Genomic DNA, 7,420 nt, shown 5'->3' with positions numbered 1-7,420 from the left:
TAATTAATTAAAAACTTTGGATTCTTGAGATTTGCCAGATAATTATGCCCAGATTTGTAAAATCATAATACTGTGTGATAACAGCTTATTATTATTAATGCTCTAAATAAGTCATCATGTGGCCTTCTGTAATAGTTTCCTAGGGCTGCCACTAAATATTGCCAAACTAGGTGACTTATAAAGCAACATTAATTCATTCTCTCACAGTTCCAGAGGATAGAAGCCCACAATCTCTCTAATATCACCAGAGACAAATTGATTCCATGCCTTTCTGTTAGTGTCTGGCATTTCTTTGGCACTTCTTGTCTTATGGATACGTCACTTCAGCTTTTGACGCTGTTGTCACATAGTGTTTTTTTTTTCTTTTTTTTTTCTGCCTGTCTATGTCTCTTCTCATCTCATAAAGGCACTTGTCTTGTTAAATTTGCATTCAACCTTCAATCTGACTTCCTGTTAATTTGATTACTTTGTAAAGGCTAGATTTCCAAATAAGATCACATTCACAGGTCCAGGGGGACGAGGGGCTAGGACTTCAAATAAGATTTTGGCAGATACACAATTCAATCTGTAATACCCTCAGATAAAAGGGAAATTGATGAAATGAAAGCAAAAGCAAAAATAAACACCCAGCTACTGCTATCACTAATCAGAGCATTTCTCCTCTTACCCAGAGAGAGAATGGCATTGAAAAAGGATTAAATATGTGAGTATGTCATCAACATAAGAAGCAGTAAGTAGAGACCTGAAGATAGTCTTTCTTTCTTCTTTCTATTGTAAGCAAACATGTTATGGGAAGTTATCAGCTTATAATTATGTATTACAGAAAGCAAGGGAGTTGGAACTCTGAATCAACTTCCCCAATTTAAGAATTTGAGAAAAAAAAAAAACTAAGTATTGATCAATTCCATTGCTAATGATATTTTTAGCTAAATAAAAATAAGTACTAGATCATGAAGGACTATATCATAAATACTAGGTATGAAGGACTTATGAATGTTTAGCATCTCTCTGGGGCTGGTATTATGGCATTAATGGGTTAGGCCGCCACCTGCAACACCAGCATTCTATATGGGCAACAATTTGAGTCCTGGCTGCTCCACCTCTGATCTAGCTCCCTGCTAATGTGCCTGGGAAAGCAGCTGAAGATGGTTCAACTGCCTGGGCCCTTCACCCATGTGGGAGACCCAGAAGAAATTTCTAACTCCTGGCTTTAGCCTAGCCCAGCCCCTGTGGGTGAGCCATTTGGGGAGTGAACCAGCACATGGAAAATATGGAAGACTGATCTCTCTCTCTCTCTTTCTCTTTCTCTCTCTGTCTCTCCTCCTCTCTCTGTGTAGCTGACTTTCAAATGAGTCAGGTAGGTAGGTAGATAGATAGATAGATAGGATGAGAATCTCACTGATGACAAGGTCAGTGTGGTGCAATCACACAGAGAATGAGTCAGTACCTATTCAAGGGAAAGAAGCTGAGGGTCCAGTGTTATGGTGCAGCAGGTTAAGATGCTGTTTCTGATGTTGGCATTTCTGGTATAGTGACAGTTCAAATCCAGGCTACTCAGCTTCCAGTATTCCATCTGGGTTTCCCATGTCGGTGGCAAAGATTCAAGTACTTCAGCCATTACCAGCTGCCTCCCAGGCGGAAGCTCGAATATTACACAAAGCTTGGACCTAACCAGACGCTCTGGGATGGAATGTAGGCATTTTCTATACATACTCTACTTAATCTTTTCCCTAGGAGAAATTAATAATGTGGACATTTGGTAAAGGTCCAATTATAATGCCAATATCCCATCCTGTAGTGTTTAGTTCAAGAGAATATAAATATAGAATATTTTGAATTTGGTTGTAGTTTCTAATGGATCAAGTTTATTTTCTTATTGTTTTAAAAGATTGCCATATAGCTAGAACTTTACATTGCATCTGTGTACTTTCATCTTTTTTCATTTATATTTCTTATGTAAACACACTACTGTGTGAGATAGGACTTAGCTCATGAACACACACACACACACACACACACACACTCACACACACACTCATGTTTAGATACCTGTTTGAGGCTTACAGGTCCTCCTTTTCCTTTTTCTTTTTTCTTCTCTCCCCTCTCTGTTCTTCCTTACCTCAATCCTTCTTTCTGTCTCTCCTTCCTTCCTTCCTTCCTTCCTAAATCCCATCTTTTCTTCCTGCCTTTGATTTTGAGTCATGATTGACAATTGCTAAGAGAGATCACATTGTTTAAAATTTACAGTAATTTAAGTAAATATGTTAGCACCATGTTGTATACTACAATAGAATATCATTACCACCCAAAGATTGGACTCAATTTTAAAGCAATAATTTAAAATATTTATAAGAAATATCCACTTTGACTACGACCTTGTCTAAATATGATCAGAGTCGGTGAACTCAAAAGGCTTCCATAGCCTTGGCAACTCATGACAAGAGCCTAGGTTGATTACTGATGCCATAAACAAGAGTGTCAATTTGTTATGTCAACAACAGGAGTCACTGTGCACTTACTCCTTATGTAGGATCTCTGTCCTTAATGTGCTGTACATTGTGATTTAATGTTATAACTAGTACTCAAAGAGTATTTTTCACTTTGTGTTTCTATGTGGGTGCAAACTGATGAAATCTTTACTTAATATATGCTAAACTGATCTTCTGTATATGAAGAGAATTGAAAATGAATCTTGATGTGAATGGAAGGGGAGAGGGAGCGGGAAAGGGGAGGCTTGCGAGTGGGAGGGACGGTATGGGGGGGCAGCCATTGTAATCCATAAGCTGTACTTTGGAAATTTATATTCATTAAATAAAAGTTAAAAAAAGAAATATATAAGAAATAAAATTATCAACCTGCTGAAATAAACCATTTTTAAAGGTAATTTATATGAAAAGTAAAAGCCAAATCAAACAGACCCTGATTAACTTGTTTGCAGAAACATAATTTTTACACTTATTTGTGTTTATGCACTATTAGACCTTATAAACAAAGAGCATGGTATCGACAGGGAAATAATTTTCCAAGGCACGCAAATAATGATTTTTACAATTCAGAAATTACAAAAGTTTCTACAAATCAATGAAATAAAAAATAAAGGTAAATGACATTAAGTTGTAAAGAATATAATTAGAGTTCATCGTAAAGGAAAACTAATGATGAATAAACATATCATAGTCAAACCTGTCACTAATATCCACTTGATTTCATTAACAGGAGTTTTAGCACTAAACACTTATATTTAGCTTAGTACTTATATTTTGGTTTTTGCTCTATTGCAATTCTTGCCTAATATTCAATATCTATTTTCCCATTGCAACAAATTTTTTCCTTATGTTATCCCATGTAAGTGAATTTATTATAGTCAACAGTCTCAGATTATTTTTTGTGTGATAGGTTAGGGGAGAAGGAAGGAAAAGTAAAGGAAGAAAGTGAAGTTTTTAAAATATTAGGTCTGGTTTTTTCCAGAACCCCTTATACAAATATGGACAAAATACAGAATGCTACAACAATATCACATAATTATTGAACATTAAGAAAGCTCTTATAAAGAAAACAGAAATCAAAAAATTGTAAGAAAAACAAGTAGATAATTCAACTTGGGTTTATGGAGTCAAATATTTTCACACATTTCCATGTTTCCATTGAATTTTCCCACTCCCTTCTCCTGTCCAAAGAGCTGTGGTTTCCCTCTAGTGCTGGATACTCCAATCTGAAGTTCTCATCTCCACACATGAAGGACAGGAAACGAGAGCAAATGAGTTGGAATCCTTTTCTACCTTTCAGAATGCGAACATTTTTAAGAAGTCTGCTAGACCTTTGTTTTCTGTCTATTACCTTGGGAACTCACTAAGAGGAAATCATCAATGATGAGTTACTAATGATAATGAATGGATTTAGAATGTAGCTTAATATCTTGAAACAAGAGTAAAATATTTTTACTGATATCATAGAATTATTGAATTGGTTTTCTAACATGGTTGAGGTTGAGATTGCTAGACAGCATGGATAGGAAGTAGGACATTTGTCGATGAGATTCAAAAGGAAGGGTAATACTGTGAAATGAAATCTGACTCATTTACTTTTGCTTCCTCTCCCCCTTTGCAGAGATATGGGAATTTTAGGTTGAAATAGCTGGAACTACAAAATGTGATGGGGATGGTGCCATGGCTACCTTAGTTAATCCTCTGCCTGCGGCAGTGCCAGCATCCCATACGGGCACCGGGTTCTAGTCCCAGTTGCTCCTCTTCCACTCCAGCTCTATGCTGTGGCCTGGGAAGGCAGTGGAGGATGGCCCAAGTGCTTGGGCCCTGCACCCCCACATGGGAGACCAGGAGGAAGCACCTGGCTCCTAGCTTCAGATCGGCGTAGCTCCGGCCGTAGCGGCCATTTGGGGGGTGAACCAACGGAAAGAAGGCCTTTCTCTCTGTCTCTCTCTCTCTCACTGTCTAACTCTGTCAAATAAAAAGAAAAAGAAAAAGAAAATGCAATAAGGGATAGTAGGTCAAGAAATAAAACCATAATTCCATGGAAGAGAGAAGAGAGTGGGAACCATTCATGAAAAACGGAAGTGAGATAAGCACTGGTTGGAGATGAAAAATATCAATAGAGGCCGGTGCCGCAGCTCACTAGGCTAATCCTCCGCCTTGCAGCGCCAGCACACCAGGTTCTAGTCCCGGTCAGGGCGCTGGATTCTGTCCCAGTTGCCCCTCTTCCAGGCCAGCTCTCTGCTGTGGCCAGGGAGTGCAGTGGAGGATGGCCCCAGTCCTTGGGCCCTGCACCCCATGGGAGACCAGGAGAAGCACCTGGCTCCTGGCTCCTGCCATTGGATCAGCGCGGTGCGCCAGCCACAGCACGCCAGCCGCAGCGGCCATTGGAGGGTGAACCAACGGCAAAGGAAGACCTTTCTCTGTCTCTCTCTCTCACTGTCCACTCTGCCTGTCAAAAAAAAAAAAAAAAAGAAAGAAAGAAAGAAAGAAAGAAAGATATCAATAGAGAGAGTAAATGTTATGCAGGATATAAAAAGGGTTTTAGAAGACATGAGTGGTTGAAATTCTCATGGTGACTACTGTCAAGGTGCTCAAGATATGGACAGAATCAAATGTTTGGAAAAAACCTTTGTGTTTAACATATGTTTTTGGTTCCAGGGCTCCTATCTGTAGTTGTATCATTGTTTTTGTTAGCCTGCCTGAATGATCAATGGCTTTGAGTAGCTCTAATTGCTAAGGGAATTTTCATAACTTGAGCACAAAAGATGCATCATTAATTTCTTAAAGGATAAGAAGACTAAGAAAATTCCTTAAAACTTAGTGAACACTATTTAATGCATACTGAAGGCAAATATCTAGGCTTGCCTCTAAAACTGATAAGTAAGCGAATAGCTTTTTTTTTTTCTTTTTTAAGTGTTTAAAATCCAAGGATTAGAATTGGCTACAATAATCCATAAGATCTAAAAGAAGGCCTTAGAGACTTTCATAAAATAATAATAGAACCTATATGAAAATAAAAGGACAACATTTATCTTTAGAAGGGTATTTTAAATAATCTACATATTTTTATTCACTTCTTAATTTTAATGTGAGTGCCGTGTTATTCTGTTTGTTAGAATACCAAGGACAGGGTATTTTTTTTTAATTTATTTTTTATTTTTGGACTGGATTATTTATAATGGAATTTACTTCTCTCAGTGGAGGCTGCGAAGTCATATATCAAGAGACCAATGTCAGGGCATCTGGTGAGGGTCTTCTTGCTATGTGATAATATACAAGAGAGGGGAAGGCAAGGGAGCCAGTGCTGAAGAGGACTTCCCTTGTATAAAACAAAGCCACTCCCAAGATAACTGCTTACTCCTGGGATAGCAGTACTAATCCTTTCCTGAGGGTGGCCCTCATGGCTTAATTATCTCCTAAAGGTCTCACCGCTTAAGACTGTTACAATGGCAATCAGATTTCAGCATGAGTTTTGGAGAGAACATTAAACTTATAGTAAATACTAATTGATTGCTGTGCTAGAATGTTGAATTCCAGATAAATGTTGAATTCATATAAATTTTGACAAATCTTTGTTGTTTGTATTTACATTGCTTATTGTATTTGTGTAATTAGGTATTTTATATAGTAGAATTTAAAATTTTACAGTGTAAATCAGATGAAATAATAGGATCATAAAATATTATGTATGTACTTACATAAACTCAAAGGTATCTATATCTAGAAATATTCATCACCAAAACAAGGGTATGCTGAGAATAGTTATGAAGTGGTAGCATAGGTGAATATAGCAAATATGGTGAACAATAAGCTAGTAAGATGCTAAGGGATTTCAAGAACGTAAACAACAATGAAGAGAGCAGTACATGAGAAAATTCCCCCTACACACTCTCATACATATCACTCTGTCTCTTCCTGGCCAACATTGCAAACATCTGGACACCAAAATACCGGCAACTGCAAAAGAGCAATCACAAAATAGAATTTAAAGTGTTATCTAATAACTCTGAGCACATCTGCTCTAAATCAGCTTCTCCAAGATTCATTTCATTAAAATCGGCCTTGCCAGCCCTTGTCATTTAGGCACTGGCTCTGTCACTCTTTCACTGTCACCTCCTTGACAGGATTCTGACAAGACCCAGAAGGTCACTTTAGCTCTTCACTCTTCTTTTCTTTTAATGGTTTATTAACAAGGCAAAGGCTATATATATTCTTTTCAATTACATGTCTCTAGCCAATAACTGGCTCTGAGAAATGGGAAATTTTCTTGCAAATACCTTTCAAAGTGCCAAGAAGTCCCCAGAAAGAGCATGCATGTTAACGTTTTAAGTTAGTTTTATTTTGTTCAAGATTTATTGATTTATTTGAAAAGCAAAATGACATGAGAGGAATACACACTGAGAGATCTTACATCTGCTGATTCCCTCCCTTAATGACCACAGCAGCTGGTGCTGGTCCAGGCTGAAGCCAGGAGCCCAGAGCTCCAGCCAGTCTCTCATGTGGATGACAGAAGCCCAGTACTTGATTCATACCAGCAGCTCCCAGACATATCAGCAGGAAGCTCCCAGACAAGTTAGCAGGATCTGAAGTGTGGAGCAGCAGAGACTTGAAACAGGCACCCCAAAATGGGGGGTGGCATCCCGAGCTATGGCTTAATCCACTGTGCCACAACCCCTGCTCCCATGTTGCTTTTGAATATAATTTGGGTTTCATTAACTACAGTGAGCTGAATAAATCATCTTATCTTCCTTATTATGTTAATATCTTTCCAGAGTTCATTTGAAATTATTTTCTTTTTATTTTTTCCTACTAAGTTATTTTTTTCTTTTCTCCTAGAACTTGATTTAGAATCTCTCTCTTATTATTAATTGCATTCAGTAGGAATTGCTAAAATATCTCTCTCAATAAACTCCCAATTAACTGGACTACTT

This window comes from Oryctolagus cuniculus, chromosome 4, assembly GCF_051225735.1.
Source record: "Oryctolagus cuniculus isolate XC-2025 breed Fujian yellow rabbit chromosome 4, ASM5122573v1, whole genome shotgun sequence".
In the NCBI taxonomy this organism is placed as follows: Eukaryota; Metazoa; Chordata; class Mammalia; order Lagomorpha; family Leporidae; genus Oryctolagus; species Oryctolagus cuniculus.
Note: the sequence above shows the minus strand (reverse complement) of the source record.